Source organism: Oncorhynchus tshawytscha, linkage group LG15 (assembly GCF_018296145.1).
Source record: "Oncorhynchus tshawytscha isolate Ot180627B linkage group LG15, Otsh_v2.0, whole genome shotgun sequence".
NCBI classification, from domain to species: Eukaryota; Metazoa; Chordata; class Actinopteri; order Salmoniformes; family Salmonidae; genus Oncorhynchus; species Oncorhynchus tshawytscha.
This window is the reverse complement of record NC_056443.1, coordinates 24,300,431-24,322,006: the sequence shown is the minus strand read 5'-3', so window position 1 is coordinate 24,322,006 and position 21,576 is coordinate 24,300,431. Positions and strand designations below refer to the sequence as shown.

Sequence of the window (21,576 nt, the reverse complement as noted above, 5' to 3'; positions counted from 1 at the left end):
ATTTAGCTCACTACTTCAGGATCTTCAAGATGATAAAAGAGGATTGCACTCTAAAGACTACTGTCAATCAAAATACAATGCCATTCAAAGCGCTTTCAAATCTGGGAAACAGATGGTTGAAAATTTGAGGTTAGATGACCTTTGCAAGTCTGTGTATATTCCTTTTTTTCTGCCCCATAAGATGGCAAAAATAAAGCCACAGCCAAACAAAACTGTGTTTGAGTGAAAAACATGTAATATACAGTACCAGTCAAAAGTTACTAATTAAAAAAACATTTTTTAAATCCTACATTGTAGAATAATAGTGAAATCAAATCAAACTTTATTTGCCACATGCGCCGAATACAACAAGTGTAGACTTTACCGTGAAATGCTTACTTACAAGCCCTTAACCAACAGTACAGTACAAGAAGAATCAAATATTTACCAAGTAGGCTAAAATAGTAATAATAAAAAGTAACACAATAAGAATAACGAGGCTACATACAGGGCACACCAGTACCGAGTCAGTGTGCAGAGGTACAAGGCTAGTTGAGGTAATCTGGACATGTAGGTGGGGGCGAAGTGACTATGCATAGGTAATAAACAAACAGCGAGTAGCAGCAGTGTACAAGAGGTGGGGGGGTGTTGTCAATGGCGATTTTTATGAATTGTTCAGCAGTCTAGCGGCTTGGGGGTAGAATCTGTTGAGGAGCCTTTTGGTCCTAGACTTGGCGCTCCGGTACAGCTTGCCGTGCGGAAGCAGAGAAAACAGTCTATAGAGACTGGAGTCTGACCATTTCATGGGCTTTCCTCTGACACCGCCTATTATATAGGTCCTGGATGGCAGGAAGCTTGGCCCCAGTGTTGTACTGGGCCATTCGCACTACCCTCTGTAGCGCCTCACGGTCAGATACCGAGCAGTTGCCATACCAAGTGTTGATGCAACCGGTCAGGATGCTCTCGATGGTGCAGCTGTCGAACCTTTTGAGGATCTGGGGGCCCATGCCAAATCTTTTCAGTATCCTGAGGGGGAAAAGGTTTTGTCGTGCCCTCTTCACGAGTGTCTTGGTATGTTTGGACTAGAGGTCGACCGATTATGATTTCTCAACGCCGATACAGATTATTGGAGGACCAAAAAAAGCAGATACCGATTAATCTGCCGATTTAAAAAAATGTATGTGTAATAATGACAATTACAAAATACTGAATGAACACTTATTTTAACTTAATATAATACAGCAACAAAATCAATTTAGCCTCAAATAAATAATGAAACATGTTCTATTTGGTTTAAATAATGCAAAAACAAAAGTGTTGGAGAAGAAAGTAAAAGTGCAATATGTGCCATGTAAGAAAGCTAACGTTTAAGTTCCTTGCTCAGAACATATGAAAGATGGTGGTTCCTTTTAACATGGGTCTTCAATATTCCCAGGTAAGAAGGTTTAGGTTGTAGTTATTATAGGAATTATAGGACTATTTCCCCCTATACCATTTGTATTTCATTAACCTTTGACTATTGGATGTTCTTATAGGCACTTTAGTATTGCCAGTGTAACAGTATAGCTTGCGTCCCTCTCCTCACTCCGACCTGGGCTCGAACCAGGAACACATCGACAACAGCCACCCTTGAAGCAGCGTTACCAATGCAGAGCAAGGGGAACAACCACTCCAAGTCTCAGAGCGAGTGACGTTTGAAACGCTATTAGCGCGCACCCCGCTAACTAGCTAGCCACCCCGCCAACTAGCTAGCCATTTCACATCGGTTACACCAGCCTAATCTCGGAAGTTGATAGGTTTGAAGTCATAAACAGGGCAATGCTTGAAGCATTGCGAAGAGCTGTTGGCAAAACGCACGAAAGTGCTGTTTGAATGAATGCTTACGAGCCTGCTGCTGCCTACCACCTCTATCAAATCATAGACTTAGTTATAACATAATAGCACACAGAAATACGAGGCTTAGGTCATTAATATGGTAGAATCCGGAAACTATCATCTCGAAAACAAGACGTTAATTCTTTCAGTGAAATACGGAACTGTTCTGCATTTTATCTAACGGGTGGCATCCATAAATCTAAATATTCCTGTTACATTGCACAACCTTCAAATCCCCGAGCTGACAAGGTACAAATCTGTCGTTCTGCCCCTAAACAGGCAGTTAACCCACTGTTCCTAGGCCGTCATTGAAAATAAGAATTTGTTCCTAACTGACTTGCCTAGTTAAATAAAAGGTCAAATAAAAAATAAATATGCAACGCAGGACACGCTAGATAAACTAGTAATATCATCAACCATGTGTAGTTGACTAGTGACTATGATTGATTGATTGTTTTTGATAAGCACATTTTTAAATATATTAAAAAAATAAAAATAAAAAAATAAAATAAATAAATAGGCCAAATTGGTGTCCAAAAATACCGATTTCCGATTGTTATGAAAACTTTAAATCGGCCCTAATTATTCAGCCATTCCGATTAATCGGCCGACCTCTAGTTTGGACCATGATAGTTCGTTGGTGATGTGGACACCAAGGAACTTGAAACTCTTGACCGCTCCACTACAGTTTGGCCGGCCATTTCCTGTAGTCCACGATCAGCTCCTTCGTCTTGCTCACATTGAGGGAGTGGTTGTTGTCCTGGCACCACACGGCCAGTTCTCTGACCTCCTCCTTATAGACAGTCTCATCGTTGTCAGTGATCAGACCTACCACTGTTGTCGTCAGCAAACTTAATGATGGTGTTGGAGTCGTGTTTGGCCATGCAGTCGTGGGTGAACAGGGAATACAGGAGGGGACTAACTACACACCCCTGAGGGTCCCCAGTGTTAAGGATCAGCGTGGCAGACATATTGTTGCCTACTCTTACCACATGGGGGCAGCCCGTTAGGAAGTCCAGGATCCAGTTGCAGAGGGAGGTGTTTAGTCCCAGAGTCCTTAGCTTAGTGATGAGCTTTGTGGGCAGTATGGTGTTGAACGCTGAGTTGTAGTCGATGATTCTCACATAGGTGTTACTTTTGTCCAGGTGAGAAAGGGTGGTGTGGAGTGCGATTGAGATTGCGTCTTCTGTGGATCTGTTGGGGCGGTATGCGAATTGGAATGGGTCTAGGGTGTCTGGGAGGATGTCGTTGATGTGAGCCATGACCAGCCTTTCAAAGCACTTCATGGCTTGAGTGCCACGGGGCGGTAACCATTTAGGCAGGTTACCTTCGCTTTCTTGGGCACAGGGACTATGGTGGTCTGCTTGAAACATGTAGGTATTACAGACTCAGTCAGGGAGAGGTTGAAAATGTCAGTGAAGACACTTGACAGTTGGTCCGTGCATACTTTGAGTACACGTCCTGGTAATATGTCTAAGAACAGTGGCTCTGAATGTTGACCTATTTAAAAGTTTTGTTCACGTCGGCTACCGAGAGCGTCATCACACAGTCATCCAGAACAGCTGGTGCTCTCGCGCATGCGTCAGTGTTGCTTGCCTTGAAGCGAGCATAAAAGGCATTTAGCTCGTTTGGTAGTCTCACGTCACTTTGCAGCTTGCGTCACTGAGAAGCTCGCGTCTGGGTTTCCCTTTGTAGTAGTGAAGACATCAAAACTATTAAATGACACATATGGAATCATGTAGTAACCAAAAAAGTTTTAAACAAATCAAAATATATTTTAGATTCTTCAAAATCGCCACCCTTGATGACAGCTTTGCACAGTCTTTGCATTCTCTCAACCAGCTTCTTGAGGAATGCTTTTCCAACAGTCTTGAAGGAGTTCCCACATATTCTGAGCACTTGTTGGCTGCTTTTCCTTCACTCTTCGGTCCAACTCATCCCAAACCATCTCAATTGGGTTGAGGATGGGTGATTGTGGAGGAGAGATCATCTGATGCAGTACTCCATCACTCTCCTTCTTCATCAAATATCCCTTACATAGCCTGGATGTGTGTTTTGGGTCATTGTCCTGTTGAAACAAATTACAGTCCCACTAAGCGCAAATCAGATGGGGATGTCGTATCGATGCAGAATGCTGTGGTAGCCATGCTGGTTAAGTGTGCCTTGAATTTTAAATAAATTACTGACAGTGTCACCAGCAAAGCACCCCAACACCTCCTCCAAGCTTCACGGTGGGAACCACACATGCAGATTGCAAATTTGTACTCGTCAGACCAAAGGACATGAACTTATCCTCTGCAGCAGATTTAACTCTGGGTCTTCCTTTCCTGTGGTGGTCCTCATGAGAGCCAGTTTCATCATAGTGCTTCATGGTTTTTGCGACTGCACTTGAAGAAACATTCAAAGTTCTTGAAATTTTCCGGATAGACTCTCTTTGCTTATTTCAGCTGTTCTTGCCATAATATTTACTTGGTCTTTTACCAAATAGGGCTATCTTCTGTATACCAACCCTACCTTGTCACAACACAACTGATTGGCTCAAACGCATTAAGAAATTCCAAAGTAATTTTTAACAAGGCACACCTGTTAATTGAAATGCATTCCAGGGGACTACCTCATGAAGCTGGTTGAGAGAATGCCAAAAGTGTGCAAAGCTGTCATCAAGGCAAAGGGTGGCTACTTTGAATAATTTATTTTAATTTGATTAACACTTTCTTGGTTACTACATGATTCCATATGTGTTATTTAAAAGTTTTGATGTCTTCACTATTATTTTACAATGTATAAAATAGTAAAAATAAAGAAAAACCCTGGAATGAGTCGATGTGTCCAAACTTTTGACTGGTACTGAACGTGTTTGGTCAACAACTCAAATCATTAACTGTAAAAGTTGTCTCTGAAGCTTGAAATTACATCATGTTTTGCCTCTGGTATCATGTGACCTTGTTAAACTACTCTTTCTCAAGGCACTAGGGGTTAATGAGTTACATTTTCTATTTCCATGAAGGAAATGAGAGTGAGCGAGAGCAAGAGAGACAAATCACAAATCATCATCTGCATGGTGTGACCCAGAACTGTTATTTGTATTGATTTAACCCTTACCTATCCAGGAAGCTCACTGAGATGAAAAAGAGATTCTAAGGGAGACCTGGTCCAACAAATACAGCAGCAGAGGGAACAATGTGCCAGTCAAATATGAGACGTAACGACTTACAGACGTAGACACACCATAAACAAATTACAGATGTAGACACATACATGTAGGTTACAACTATAAAATACAAAAGTGGAGCAAAGTAGCCTATACTAAAGAATATAATACAATAATAGAATGCACAATATTTGCATTCTACACTACTGATTTTTTTGTTGTTGAATTTTTAAAATAATTGTATTGCTTTCTTTATATAACAGGATTGGGCAGATGTTGTTTGGATAACAGGATTCTTACATCACATTTTTGTAGGCCCTACAGCTGGGGTGTAATCATTTGTCCAAACAGTAGCATTTTGCAACGAAAAGAGAGAGTCTCTATTGGACAAATTCAGCTAGGTCCCGCCCAGTTTAATTTGCTTACATTTAAGAAACATTTTGCAACAGAATTGAGGTAATGATGTCAGTTCTTCATAATCCACAAGCACAGGTAAAATTGACAAAATATTCAGAACAGGTTGATTTGTCCTCCACAATAATTTAATATATGATATGAACATGCCATAAACAATGGCAAAATTTGTAGAATTGCAGACTATATATTTTTTTTAAAGAGTAGCATGAGATGAGCAATAAAACACCATATTTTTCTCTGAGCCTCATTATATATATTTTTTAAATGCAGGAAGTTAGCCGTTTTCCTAAAACAATCTGTTTTACTCCCATAAATATCATTATTGTTCGTTTTTGGGGGACCCCTGGAGGTTGGTGCCCCATGGCCCCAAATGTTGGCTGGAATAATATTTTGGCTGCCCCATCGAGTTTATACAGTCGGGAGACAGACTGATCAATATTCAACAACACAAGTGTCAGTCTGACCATGGTACTGTATGTTCACACTCAATTATTATTACACAGTATGTATGTATTTTATTTGGACATAAGGTAGGGGAACTCGAACTATAATAAAACTCTGTCTTCATATTTTGCGTCTTCTTAAAGCTGCAATTTGTAACTTTTTGGACGACCTGACCAAATTCACATAGTAATGTTGGTTATAGATCTGTCATTCTTTTTGAAAGCAAGTCTAAGAAGATGTAGATATGTTCTATATGTGTTATTTCTATGCTTCCATTCTTAAATTCATTTTTTTGTGTCTTACTTTCCAGTTTTGCACACCAGCTTCAAACAGCTGGAAATACAATATTTTTGGTCATGAAAAAGATATTTCACAGCGGTTTAGGTGGTACAATGATCATCTACACTATTTGCTTGTTTTGACACATTAACTGAAATTTGGTGAACTATTAGAATTGTAGCAACCAGGAAATGATAATACAACTCAGTCTTAATGATGATGAAGATATCCTTCCACTTACAGCTTTCAAAATCCCTCTCCATATACCCCTCAAGAGATAAATCATGTCAAACTGTGTAGAATTACAGGAAATGCGTTTCAAATGTAAAAATAAAAAATCCATCTACTGTTCTTTGGACTCGTCCCACCAATATCTAGGCTACACCACAATTTCGCCCTTGTTATCCTTGTTTTAGGCCTAATTGTCGCCACATTGCTTGCGTTGGAAGGCTGTATATGTAGCCGAAGCACCGCAGGCTATTAACCTGGACAAACTATGTAAAAATGCATAGCCAACCGGTATGCTAAATTCGACTCCTTCCACACCTGCCGCCACAATATTCTCAAACTGCATCCTACCTGAGGGATTGGTGGCGGAAAGTTCACAAGAAAGTGCAGTGAAACTCCTCCCTTCGCTCGCAGAGAGTCGTGGTTGCTGCCTGTGCGAACGTGGTTCAGTAGGCTACAGAGGGCTGCAGTAAATACAGTGCCGCTCAAGAGGCGGGGTTTGACCTCGCAGCTCTGAAAACATCTCTAATCCAGTATTTCAGGTGCCGAAGTCGATCATTGCTCACTACATCTGCGCATCAACAACTGCAAGAAACATACGACTCTAAAAAACGGAATAGCCTACAGCAAGTGAATGTGACGGATGGTGTCAAAAATTGGAATTATACAGGAAGAAAGAGTCCGTAACAACGATAACAGCAAAGTTGTAACACGTGCTTTTAGTTATGTGGTTTAATTTATAACGAGCCCTCTGTATTTTTTTTTACCGCAACGACTGTTGGGACAGTATCATAGGCGTCGTCGATTTCTTCCCGAAACTCCTAGGCTGTTTCCATTTCAAGAATTCAAACACATTTGGAAGAGCTGCAAATTCCCTCCTTGTGATATATTGATATTTCTTTAAAACGGTGAGTGTTGTGTTCTTTTGGTTTAGGTTGGGTTGTTTGTTATTTTCTCTCTACTATTTCCAGCATCCACGCGCATGAGGCGTAAATGTACCTGAATTACAGGTAAACTCATTCGAAACGTATGAAATCGCTGGTGAACTTCAGATTTGTTAGCCTATTATATATATATATATATATATATATATATGTGTGTGTCATTGGCCTATTCATGAACGAAACAAAAACGTCAAACTATTAGTGCGGTATTAGTAGTGCTTATATGACTGCATGAAACAAAAAGTAGCCTTCATGTGATATATATATAAATACAAAAAATTGTGGAAGGGCCTGGCTTGACATATTTCCTCATTGTTCTTGCGACATTGTATCAACACACGAACAAAGACTAGTCTGTCACATAGCCAGTTGACACTGACAGCAATTCATAAAAGTTAATTTATTTAAATCCTCCCAAACCCATTTCCCATAAGCTATGCCATATTTTTGTGCCTGATCAATCATGTTATTGTTAAAAATCTCCAACAAATAGGCCAAAATACTTGTGTAATTGCAACCGTGGCCTGGTTTTATTCTCACATACACCTGAAAGATGCAGTGAAATGTTGTTTTTACAGGGTCAGCCATAGTATTATCACGCCACTGGTGCAAATTAGGGTTAAGTGCCTTGCTCAAGCGCACATCGACAGATTTGATTTTTCCCCACCCAACTCGTGTTGGCTACTCGAACCAGAGACCTTTTGGTTACTGGCCCAACGCTCTTCTAGACTACCTGCAGCCCCCAAAATGTCCAATGCAGCAGTTTTTATCTCCAATATCCAATTATTTCTGGGTAACAATTACTATGATTGTTTTCAATTAAAATGGTCAAAAATGAACAAAAGTGGCTTTTTTTTTAGCAAAGAGCAATTTCTCAAGCAAGAATTTTGGGAGGACTGTCACTGCTCAATAATCCCTCTGAGTGGGAGGGGAAAATGGAAAATTAGCAGAAATTGACAGAGCGGTTTGGAACTCTTTCTTATTGGTCTATTAACTCATTTGATTTCACCAGGCAGACCAAAACTCCATCCCACCAAAACAGGCAGACATTTGAGTCTGTCTTTTCAACAGCTCTTACACTAAAAGGGCATTATCATTTTCAAAATGTCACAGTATTATTCCAAACTCGGTGTGGAAATATACTCTCACCGAACAGTTTTAGGTACACCACCCCGTAAAAAAAAATGTAGCGCTTCTACAGACCGTGAGTCACATGGCCTTGGCTTGCTATATAAAGCAGGCAGACCGGCATCGAGGCATTCAGTTATGTTCGATTGAACGTTAGCATGGGCAAAACGAGTGACCTAAGCGACTTTGAGCGTGGTTTGATCGTTGGTGTCAGGCACACCGGATCTAGGATCTCAAAAACAGCTGCCTTCCTGGGCTTTTCATGAACAAAAGTGTCTAGGGTTTCCAGAGAATGTTGCGACAAACAAAAAACATCCAGTCAGTGGCTGTCCTGTGGGGGAAAACAGCTCGTTGATGAGAAAGGCTGAAGGAGAATGGCAAGAATTGTGCAAGCTAACAGGCGGGCCACAAACAGACAAATATTGCTGCAGTACAACAGTGGTGTGCAGAACAGCATATTGGAATGCACAACTCGTCGATCCTTGTCACGGATTGCAGCAGATGACCACACTGGGTTCCACTCCTATCAGCTAAAAACAAGAAGTGGCTCCCGTGGGTAAGCGATCTCCAACACTGGAGTATTGAGCAGTGGAAAAACATTGCCTAGTCCGACGAATCCCAGTTCCTGCTGCGTCATGCTGATGGCAGATTCAGGATTTGGCGTAAACGGCATGGGTCCATGGACCCATTTCTGCCTGGTGTCAACAGTACAGGCTGGTGGTGTACCGACCTTCCAATCTGCAGCAATTGCGTGATGCAATCGCATCAGCATAGACCAACAACCCTGTGGAATGTTTCCATCTTGTAGAATCCACACCCCAAAGAATTCATTCTGTTCTGTAGAGGGCTAGTTTTGTTAAGAACCGCAATGTTCCGTCTGAATATTAACACTCATTGCTCGCGGTACCGTTTTGGAAGCATAAGGACCTTTTCTTTCATATCAGAGAGAAATCATTTTCTAAAGTGTAATTGATACACAGCCTTTATAGGGCTAGGGTTAGTTTTCCCACATGGCCATGTATCCATGTTACAGCCATAGCCGTGGGAAGTAGGGGTGCTGAGGGTGCCTCAGCACCCCCTGATAAATCACAATTTAAGAAGAAAAGTAATTAATACTAAAACACAATTCCCCAACAAATGAGTACACTAGGCCTTTATTACTCCTTTATGAGTGGAGCAAAGAACTCGTCAGCAGAGCAGGGAGAAATGTATTTCTAGAACCGTATATCACAATTGAAAATTGATTCATGTTTAGACGGAGTATTTTATTTGGCTGTTTTGGCTGCCAGAGCCAGGCTACCTCTAAAAAAATAAAAATAAAAGGTCCTTGGACTTTAAGGAGTAACGGTAGGCTCCTTAATACATCTTGGGCTAAGCTACTTAGGCATTTCCATTCATGAACATATCTGTTCTATAATGAACAAAAATATAAATGCAACATCTGAAGTGTTGGTATGTTTCATGAGCTGAAATAAAAGATCCCAGAAGTGTTCCATATGCACAAAAAGCATATTTCTTTCAAATTTTTTAAATCCCTGTTAGTGAGCATTTATCCTCTGACAATATAATCCATCCACCTGACAGGTGTGGCATATCAAGCAGCTGATTAAACAGCATTATTTAAAATTATTTAAGGTAAGTTGACTGAGAACATGTTCTCATTTACAGCAACAACCTGGGGAATAGTTACAGGGGAGAGGAAGGGGGATGAATGAGCCAATTGGAAGCTGGAGATGATTAGATGGGAATTATGAATTTCGCCAGGACAATGGGGTTAACATCCCTACTCTTACGATAAGTGCCATGGGATCTTAGTGACCACAGAGTCAGGTCACCCGTTTAACGTCCCATCTGAAAGACTGCACCCTACACAGGGCAACGTCCCCAATCACTGCCCTGAGGCATTGGGATATGGCCCTCCAATGCCACTTCCAGCAGCATCTGGTCACCCATCCAGGGACCAACAAGGACCAACCCTGCTTACCTTCAGAGGCAAGCCAGCAGTGGGATGTATGGTGGTATGCTTCTGGCACATGTGCACCTTGTGCTGGGGACCAAAGGACCTCCACATTTGGCTTCTTCACCTGCGGGACCATCTGAGACCAGCCACCCGGATAGCTGATGAAACTGAGGAGTATTTCTGTCTCTAATAAAGCACTTTGTGGGGAAAAACACATTCTGATTGGCTGGGCCTGGCTCCCCAGTGCATGGGGCCTATGCCCTCACAGGCCCACCCAAGTCTGCACTGATTTCTTTATATAAATCTTTGAAATGATTGTGTTTAAAAAATATATTTTTGTTCAATATATTTGTCATGATGACCACTAGTTTCTTAACACTGCCAATATCACATTTCTGTACATGATTCACTTTTACAGAACATTCAGCAAACATCTGAGTGATAAGCAGACAGTCAATTAGTATTTTTACCACATAGCTCAGTGCTTTTGAAATACTGTCTTTTTGTATGACCAGGTGAGTACAGTTTGTACTCAACTCCCCAGTGAGTTACACTGATGTGAGGCGAGTCTTCGACACCTTATTTTTTCCCTAAAGCCTTGCTAGCAAAATTAATACCTCATCCTGTCCTCAAACATCAGGCTCTCTTTTATTTTATTTTTTTATATTCCTCACAATCAAAGGCACAGAGGTCATTAAAACCCTGAGTTGTGGGTAAGGTATTACAAACCGAATGAAAGTGATCTCATCAGAAACCAATGGTTTATTCTAGACTATATGATATTGTAGGCTACTTTTATGTACATTTATGTGAGTTTCTTTGAATTATTTAGAGGTGAGCGAGTGGTGTTCACTTAGAATAAAGCTCAATATGAACGTGTTATGAATATAGCCTACTTATTAATCTATTTTGGGACAACAATGAGCCTCGATTGTGACCGGGTTAGATTTTCTCATTTGACAAAGCTCCAAATTCAGTTGAATTGATATGAATGATAGTATATGTTTTAGAATAAACTTCTTTCCATCACAATTAATATTGGAAAATAGACTTCATTCAGAAATTATTCTCTATTTTACACAAACCGTATGCACTCCTCAGTATAACAACTCAACATTTTGATGATCTTTTTGTGACATTCGCTTTATTGTACACCACTAGATAATGCTGTTTTTAGCCCATGGATAATTTATCATGCTAAACTTTTTTGGCGATCATTTCATTAGAACCAGTAAGGTAGCTTCGAGAAAATAATAGAATGCTGAAGGACCAGCTTGTTTCTGTAGCAGCATGGCCCATGTTACACAATGTGTTTACTCAAGAAAATTAATGGGATATTTAAGGGAGGAGTTGTTTCAGAAGTTCATGGTTGTCTATGGAAGTTTGTGGGTGGGATGTTTTTGTGCTTCACTGGGATAGTCAAATCAAGTGCCATTTGGAAAAGAAAAAGTGAAATCTCAATGCAGTGCAGTTCACCAGTCAGTTCTCATCAGCACTATTTATGAGGTTTGATTTTACTGTACCTGGTAGTATTGTAGTACGAGTCTGGTCTCGAGACCACATTGAGTGTGGCCTTGACTCTGTGTCAGTACATTTGTACTTGGTCTTGGACAGTGAGGACTAGTAATTTCTTCCCAAGACCAGCTGAGTAAAATAACTCAGAATTATCAGCATCCATTCAGTCAGCGCATAAAACTTCTTCACCAGGCCAAATATCTACGCTCCTTTTTTGAAACATTATATTAACAGCCTTTATATCTATTGTAGACATGTTTGCATAGTGGAGAACCTATAGGCCTTCAGTGTGTGACAGGTTCCTGATTTTGAAAGGACAGCAACCGTAATACCAGCACACTCATGCAGGAGAGTGAAAATGTAAAAAATCTCTAGGAATTAAAAAATAAAACATAGGTGGGCTGTTGGGGAAACTTTTTGGCAAAATTAGTGTGCCCCACTTCACTGCATAGGGCCGGTGGAAAGGCGGCAGTCGCACACAGCATAATGTTAACGGATAAGCAGTCCATAAACTTGGTCATAATAAGCCAGTAGGTCCCAATCATAAGAATACAAAAACACAAACATTAAGCGTTTCCAAACCGATTCGGGATGCACTGTTTCAGTTTCAATGACTCAATATTCTGGACAAAAATGGACGAATGTAACTAAGGCTGGAATGTCAATGCAATCAAACTAGCAACGGCAATGATCACAAGTCACTCATAACATGGCTAATAGGCTAGCATGTCTATTTATGTAGTAAGCTAAAAACACGGAGCCTAACGTTTGCTAGCTAGGAGGATGTCATGCCATTGGAGGAGTGGGTGTTTATTTTTTGGTGGCTATATACAGTTAGTGATGCAGGTATCGTTTGGTTAGCTAGCAAGAACTTGAACGACTGTTACTGTTGACTAACCCCATTCCGTACAAATCTGCGCAACCGCGGCATTCAAACGAGGCTGCAGTGAAAACTCATGGGATTGTAGCGACTGTGTTGGCATCAAAATCTGGGGTGTGAACTATATTTCTATTGAAGTGTTGTTTGACATGGTAATGGCCCAATTAGTATTGGAGAAAAGTTTTAAAAAACGGACCCCTCTGACGCTGTACCTTTTTAAAATTGTGACATGATGTAGCGTACAGCACGCATAATGCAACTCCTTCTGTGTCGGACAGCTTCTCCACCAGGTGTAGTGCTTCTCTCACAGATTCAAAACAAGAAAGGGACAGGATAAGGGGGATATCTAGTCAATTGTACAACTGAATGCATTCATTTTTTTGCGTCATCACTGCAGCCATCATGGCTCTCAAAAGCCACGACAACCGCTGTTTACTTCTGAAGATAACTTTAGCGCCGCCCTAAAAACACGATTCAATTCGACACTAACCTTCAAATAGGTATGTAATAACACATTATATAAACTCCTTGTAGTGTTTATTTACATTTTAGAGGTGATAGATTGGACCGATCGGGTAAAAAAAAGAAGCTGTTTCCCCACACAGCTTTCCCTATCACGCAGTAGGTTTCACTTCCTGACCTGCCATTTTTAAAAAGACCAGACGGAGCTCATTGCTTTCTTAAATCATGCAGAGATGGGCAGCTAAAATAAGGTCAATTGTACCTTACAGGGTGATGTACAAAAGTGCGTTAGCTAACTATAAACAGAATATCTCTTGTGTATGTAAATTCACTCTGGCCATCTACTCCAATTTCAGAGCACCCTCAAATCAAATTAAAGTTTATTTGTCACGTGGGCGGAGTACAACAGGAGTAGACCTTACAGTGAAATGCTTACTTAGAGGCTCTAACCAATAGTGCAAAAAAGGTATTAGGTGAACAATAGGTAAAGAAATAAAACAACAGTAAAAAGACAGGCTATACAAGTAGCGAGGCTACATACTGATACCAGTTAGTCAGGCTGATTGAGGTAGTATGTACATGAATGTATAGATAAAGTGACTATGTATATATGATAAACAGAGAGTAGCAGCAGCGTAGAAAGAGGGGTTGGGGGGGGTCACAATGCAAATAGTCTGGGTAGCCATTTGATTACCTGTTCAGGTGTCTTATGGCTTGGGGGTAAAAACTGTTGAGAAGCCTTTTTGTCCTAAACTTGGCATTCCGGTACCGCTTGCCATGTGGTAGTAGAGAGAACAGTCTATGGCTGGGGTCTTTGACCATTTTTAGGGCCTTCCTCTGACACCGCCTGGTGTAGAGGTCCTGGATGGCAGGCAGCTTAGCCCCGGTGATGTACTGGGCCGTACGCATTACCCTCTGTAGGGCCTTGCGGTCAGAGGCCGAGCAGTTGCCGTACCAGGCAGTGATGCAACCAGGACATGGGAGACCGGGGTTTAATTCCCCGACGGGGTGGAAGGAGTAGGCTGTCCTTGTCAATAAGAATTTGTTCTTAACTGACTTGTGTAGTTAAATAAAGGTTACACTAAGAGCATAACATTTCTGCACCCTAATTTTGTAATTCTAGTCTAACCAATACCCAAATGGAGATTAAGTGAAAATAAAAATCTCCTTGATTTGTCAAGACCAGTCCGCATGCTTGTCTCAGAGCTGTGCGAAACGGTGTTAAAATGTTGTAGACTTTTGCTTCAAATCCTATTGCTTCTAACTTCAAGATGCTCTTTAAATAAATAAGACCTACACCACTTTTAACAGCACATTACACAACACTAGTGGGACTCATGTCACCTACAGTATATCAAAAAATATGACGTGACTCTCCTCCAATAATGTATTATGTATAGAGGATTGGAGGATATTTCTACAATTCAGTGATATTTATTCCCACGTAATTCCATAACTAAATAAACATCGGCATTTTGAAAGAGTATTTTTATCATTATTTTATTAATGAAATCATTGTTTTAGTTTGAACGTGCAGACTGGTACTAAGAACAGAACAGTCGGAACGTTTCCCTAGTCAGCGCCATTATTAGTGCGATGCCCCTTAAATATTTTGGCGATTTAGTTTTTCATATAATGTAAAATGAACATGGGGTGAGACATTCTTGAACATGGGGTGAGACATTGTTACTAATTTGTAAATGAAGCCAGTTTGTTATTTAGAATTATTTCTGTTTTTAGAGGGAGAAAAAACAAAAACCTACAGTCATCTTATGGGTCTCCCAGTCGAGGCCGGCATGGGTATTGAACCAGCATCTGTATCAACACAGCTGTCTTAGACCATTGCACCACTTAGGTGCTGCACAATGTGACCAGTCGGGAGTGACCTACAGTACTACAGTACGAGCAAAATAAAATTATAATAACCTTAGTGTAACAACAGTTTTAGCAAGTAAAACTGAAGTCGTGTACAATTATCAGTTTCTATTTAGTTTTATGTCGCCCATTCATTGTCAGTCAGACACAGTAGGACCCAAAAGCATAATCAGTGCTCTAACTCCCCCTTGTGCTGGTCTGGAGCAATGAAGTGGTGACTCAGGGTACCGTACTAAACCACAACTGACCTCTAAGTCCCACGGCGTAAGCTTGCAACTTCTTAAAGGAGGAACCACTGTATATGAACAGTTTTCATGTTGCTAAAATTCCACTTTAAATGCAACAATGTTTCAATACATGCGTTATTTTCAAAGAGATGTCAAACAACAGCAAGCGCACTGCAATAGAGAACACATTTCTACTCACCAGAGGATGATCATTTGAAACTTAATTTCTTATTGAAAGTTATTCTTGAAAAGGGAGAGGCTAACAAATTAGCAACAACATCCTCTTTGATAACACCTCCTGCAAACTAGCCGACAACAAAAGCTAGCTAGACCGTGGGAAAAATACCGCTCGGTATTGAGTTGCCATATGATTTTGTAAAACAGTCCCACTCATTAAGTCAAAGTGTGATTGGTTGATTCCACTGTCACTCGAACATTTTGCCCAAATACAGTTGAATGGCAGATGCCTTTTTATCTAGCTTCCTAGCCAATGGCTGATTTTTAGCTAGCTAGATTGATCTTCCCAGAGACCATTGTTAATCCTTTCCTTTCGAACAAACTGAAGAGATTTAATTATTATAATCAATATTTTATAAATCCCTTCTCTGAAGGCCCATTGTTCCCCACTGTGGTTAGTAATAATTTGTAGAGTGGCTCTATTTTCCTTCAGAATGCATTTTTTTTCACTATTCGAATGTCTAAAGAATCCATATGTTGTTCTGAAATATGAACACAGAAGTACTGGACATTTTGAACTGTTATGGTGGTGACTTGATCAAATTTACAATAATGGTCTTGAATTGGACTCACATTTTTCTGGTCTTGATTTGGTCTTGGTCTTGAACACAACACTGGTACCTGGCTTTGATGATAACTTGTGCCCCATTTGTTGGCCTATGTAGCAACTGCATCGTCCATTCATTAAAGCCACAGTCTGGAGGTGGTAGGCTACATCAGAGTGGACCACTAACTAAAATGTAGACAATGGAGAAAATGCATCCAATCACATTTTCACTGTAGTGTTCAAAGAATTTACATTCCCTGCAAGCAACATTCATTTTTCAAACATGTTTTGAAGCTATACATACTTTTCTTACAAATTACACAAATCTTACAGGCATTAAAGGGCTAAGCCAGAGTGCACTAAAACCCTCTCATACACACACCCTGCTTGCAGAATTTCAATTAGCTGCTGGAACTGAATAAACTCATTAATCTGTTTTAAAATAAATGGGGGGTGGTGGGGGGAGTTGTTGGCCATGGCTCTAACATTTATTAGCAAGTCGTGGGAAGCAGCGAAACATTTAGGAAGTAGTCTGAACAGTCTAAGGGAGGAAGTTATATTTCAATTGGAGCCTTTAAAAAAATAAATACAGAATCTGTTTTTGGGAACATTTTACTTCTGTTCTCTCCCTATTCCACTCTCGCTGTGACCGAATGGGGGCTGTTCGTTGAGTGGCTCTCAGCGAGGTGTGGCTGACCTGTTCAGTTTCACAGGGTTCAAGTAGTGTCCACGTGCTGGAATGTTTCAGCAGGAAGTTCACACAGGAAACTTCTGTTTGCCTTGGAAAATCAAATAAAAATATTTGGGTTGCGTACACATATTTGAAGATGTTATCGCAGGTGCAGCAAAATGCTTGTGTTTCTAGCTCCAACAGTGCAGCAATACCTTTTAATCTATCTATCAAAACAATTGAAGAAATTAAGAAACATCCTAACGAGCAATGTCAGAGTTATTTATATCTAAATAAATAAGTGTGTGGACAATATATTAATAGAAAAGGTGTGTACAGCTGTAGTTTTATAAGATTAACCTTGACTAGAATACAGAATGTGCTTTTGGAAAGTATTCAGACCCCTTGAATGTTTCCAAATGTTATGTTACAGCCTTATTCTAAAATTTATGAAATAAATAACAATTCTCAGCAATCTACACACAATAGCCCTTAATGACGAAGCGAGAACAGGTTTTTACCAAATGTAAATAAGGTATTTCTGTTTTCTATTTTAATACAAGTATTCAGACTCTTTGCTATGAGACTCGAAATTGAACTCCGGTGAACCCTGTTTCCATTGATCATCCTTGAGATGTTTTGACAACTTGATTGGAGTTCACCTGTGGTAAATTCAATTGATTGGACATGATTTGTAAAGGCACATCTATCTATGAAAGGTCCCACATTTGACAGTGTTTGTCAATGCAAAAACCATGGAATTTTCCATTGAGCTCCGAGACAGGATTGTAATTGAGGCACAGATCTGGGGACGGGTACCAAAACATTTCTGCAGCATTGAAGGTACCAAAGAACACAGTGCCCTCCATCATTTTTAAATGGAAGAAGTTTGGAACCACCAAGACTCTTCCTAGAGCTGGCTGCCTGCTAAACTGAATAATCGGGGAAGAAGGGTCTCCTCAGTAAAAGGCACATGACAGCCCACTTGGAGTTTGCCAAAAGACACCTAAACTCTCAATCTCTGATCTGATGCAACCAATATAGAACTCTTTGGCCTGAATGCCAAGCATCACGTCTGGAGGAAATCTGGCACCATCCTTATGGTGATGCATGGTGGTGGCGGCATCATGCTGTGAAGATGTTTTTCAACGACAGGGACTGGGAGACTAGTCAGGATTGAGGTAAAGATGAATGGAGCAAAGTACAGAGAGATCCTTGATGAAAACCTACTCCAGAGCGCTCAGCACCTCTGACTCAGGTGAAGGTTCACCTTCCAACAGGACAACAACCCTAAGCACACAGCCAAGACAATGCAAGAGTGGCTTCGGGATAAGTCTCTGAATGCCCTTGAGTGGGCCAGCCAAAGCATGGATTTGAACCCGATCGAACATTTCTGGAGAGACCTGAAAATAGCTATGCAACAATGCTCCTCATCCAACCTGACAGAGCATGAGATGATCTGCAGAGAATAATGGGAGACTCCCCCAATACAGGTGTGCCAAGCTTGTAGCGTCATACCCAAGAAGACTCGAGGCTTTAATCGCTGCTAAAGGTGCTTCAACAAAGCAGTGAGTAACTGGTGTGAATACTTTAAAAAATACAACATTTTATTATTATAAATTAGCGAACATTTCTAAACCTGTTTTTGATTTGTCATAATGGGCTATTGTGTGTAGATTGAGGGGGGGAAACTATTTAAACAATTTTAGAAAAAGGCTTTAATGTAACAAAATGTGCAAAAAGCCAAGGGGTCTGAATACTTTCCGAAGGCACTGTAAACCGTGTTCTATGACTATATACATATGGCAGGGCAGGGTACTGAGCTGAGGCCTGCTAGTGGTGACTATTTAACAGTCTGATGGTCTGGAGATGGAAGCATTTTTTTGTTGTCTCCGAACTTTGATGCACCTGTACATCTCCGCCTTCTAGATGGTAGTGGGGTGAACAGGCTGTGGCTCGGGTGACTGAGGTCCTTGATGATGATCTTGGCCTTCCTGTGACACCGGGTACTGTGGATGTTGTTGAGGGCAGGTAGTATGCCCCTAGTGACGTGTTGGGCTGACAGCACAACCCTGCGGACTGTGCAATTGCCGTAACAGGCAGTGATACAGCCCAACAGAATGGTCTCAATGGTGCGATTGTAGAAGTCTGTGAGGGTCTTAGGGAACAAGCCAAATTTCATCAGCCTCCTGAGGTTGTAGAGGTGCTGCTGTGCCTTCTTCACCACACTGTCTGTGTGAATGGACTGTTTCAGGTCGCAAGTGATGTGCACGCCGAGGAACTTGAAGCTACTCACCCTCTCCACTGCGGCCTGTGGATGGGGGGGTCGTGCTCTGCGGTCTCCTGAAGCTCTTTCATTTTGTTGACGTTGAGTGAGCGATTTATTTCCTGGCACCACTTTTGCTCCATTCTGCAGGGAATTCTACAGTTTTTGTTTCTTTCTGTTATTTCAGGATTTTCATCAGAGGGGTCTTGTTTCATTTCCCCACAGCTGAGCCCAGTTTCCTCATGGTCAGCTTGCATTTTTACATGGTCAAAAAGGTTTGAGGATTTTATGTTTCATGAAGTCGTACTGCCAAGGCCTCTGCAGCAACATCTAGGGATTGTGACATACACAAGTGTTTTCGATTGAAACCAATTGAAGCAAAAATGTGTGTGGGAAGCAAAGTGAGGCAGGTTCTGACCGAGTGTGGGGGACGATATCAATAAACATTGGTTTTCTCTTCACTTTCGCACTTCACTGCATTTGCCTAACGGCAGCTTTAAATGAAGTAGTCAGTGAAGTATTGAGCGCACATTGGAATGGATCAATACCAAGGTTTGGGTCAATTTCAGTTCAGAAAGTACACCAAATTCCAATTCCAAATTTCCCTCAATGAAAAACATGGAATTTGTGTACTTCCTGAATTGACTGGAATTCAAAATTCAACCCTGGCCAACACCGAGAAGGCTGGCTTTAACTGTCTGGTGTCTGCCCCACATGGGAGAATTGTTGAAGTCCAGGGGCCTCATTTTCCCGCAAAGGTTGATAGTTATAAACATAGAACTTGACGGGAAAGTGTGCGTATCTCTACGCAAATCCCAAACCATACGTGCGCACAACTTCAAGAAGGTTGGTCAACTGTATTGCAAGCAAATAGGCTTATTGATTGTTTTGGGGGGAAATGGGAGATGTTTGTTGCACAGGAAATATAATAATGGTAGGCTAATAAAAACATTCAAACGTAGGCCTAATGATAAAACGGAGGCATTTTGAACAACAATTTGCATTTATTTTGCATAGATGTGGACTGTAGCATTTACTTTTAAATAGTTAGAAAGGACAATGAATCTTGCAGAATGCGCGGCCAGTGTTTGGCACCCGCTAGGCGGCATGCATTTTTAGTTTGAAGAAGTCACTGAAACATTCTGCCCAGACCTCTACAGAAATGTGATCATATTTTTCATTGGGCTTTCTTTTACGAACTGTCACAATCCAGTTTCAACATCTCCAAGTCATACAGAAAATGAGGGTGTTTTTGTTACTATACAAGGTGAATAGACAGCCTGGTAGTGCTGTAGCGCTCAAATATAATATGTCTCTGATTTTATCGATGAGAATATGTGTATATGTTGACTGTTTGATTACTATTTGATTTGAAATGTACACGTGGTTGATAAATGAGGCCCCGTTACATGAGGGTGGAAGGGACATGACATTTCCAGTTGGTCAAGGATGTTTCCTCTGTTGATTTAATGGATGGCTAACTGTATGTCAATCTACTGAGTCCTTAACTTGCTGTAGGTTTGCAGAACATGGCTTTGAAAGCAGTTAACCACAGTTTGATTGTTTCTGGCAAGAACATATAGGCCCCAATAGTACCAGCTGAGAATATTTAGTAGGTTTTCATTTTATTTTTTGTACCCCCTTTTTTCTCTCCCTAATTGCGTGGAATCCAATTGGTAGTTAGTCTTGTCCCATCACTGAAACCCCCGTACGAGCTCTGGAGACGCGAAGGTCGAGAGCCGTGTGTCCCCTGAAACACAATGCCCTCTTAACCTGGAAGCCAGCCGCACCAATGTGTAGGAGGAAACACCGTACAACTGGCGACCGTGTCAGCGTGCATTGCGCCCGGCCCGCCACAGGAGTCGCTAGTGCGTGATGGGACAAGAACATCCCTGCTGGCCAAACCCTCTCTGACCCGGACGACACTGGGACAATTTTGCACTCCCCATGGGTCTCCCGGTCGCAGCCGGCTGCGACAGAGCCTAGACTCAAACCAGGATCTCAAGTAGCACCTCTAGCACTGTGATGCAGTGCCTTAGACCACTGTCACCACTCAGGAGGCCCATTTTGTAGCTTTAATATATCTATATCCATTCTAACTTAGGTTTTTCAGTATGCAGTTTTCCACATATGTCAGGGAACTAATCAAATAAAATCCTTGTCAACCTTCAACGCCTTTGTCTGCTTTTTCCTTGCCAAATTGCCGTAATTTTGCGAACAAACAGAACACTCAAATAAAACCTCGGAGAGCATAAGCAAGGAAGGCAAACTTCTGAACCTTCGAAGTGTCAGCAAACGACAGTAATATGTTTCCTTGGTAGGTATTTGTTTTGTGTAGTGTTGAATTGGGAAGTTAACGTTCCCTTTATTCCCCAAGTCTGTGTGAAAACAACTTACGATTGTTCAGTTTATTACCAACTGTAGGTTCTAGAGGGAAACTGTAGTCTTTAGACATTTTATATAGGAATGTGTTCTTGGCTGTTAGTTCATCA

General features: G+C 41.1%; 1 protein-coding gene across 3 annotated transcripts in view; it reads left to right on the top strand.

The window, feature by feature from the left end:
* The first annotated feature begins 6,819 nt into the window (after nt 1-6,819).
* LOC112214883 (inactive ubiquitin carboxyl-terminal hydrolase 53-like) overlaps nt 6,820-21,576 on the top strand; it is a 54,690-nt gene continuing 39,933 nt past the window's right edge. For all 3 annotated transcript variants that reach the window (XM_042298358.1, XM_042298359.1, XM_042298357.1), the window contains exon 1: nt 6,820-7,281. The gene's annotated coding sequence lies outside the window, so the exon portion shown is untranslated. The remainder of the gene's footprint in view (nt 7,282-21,576) is intronic.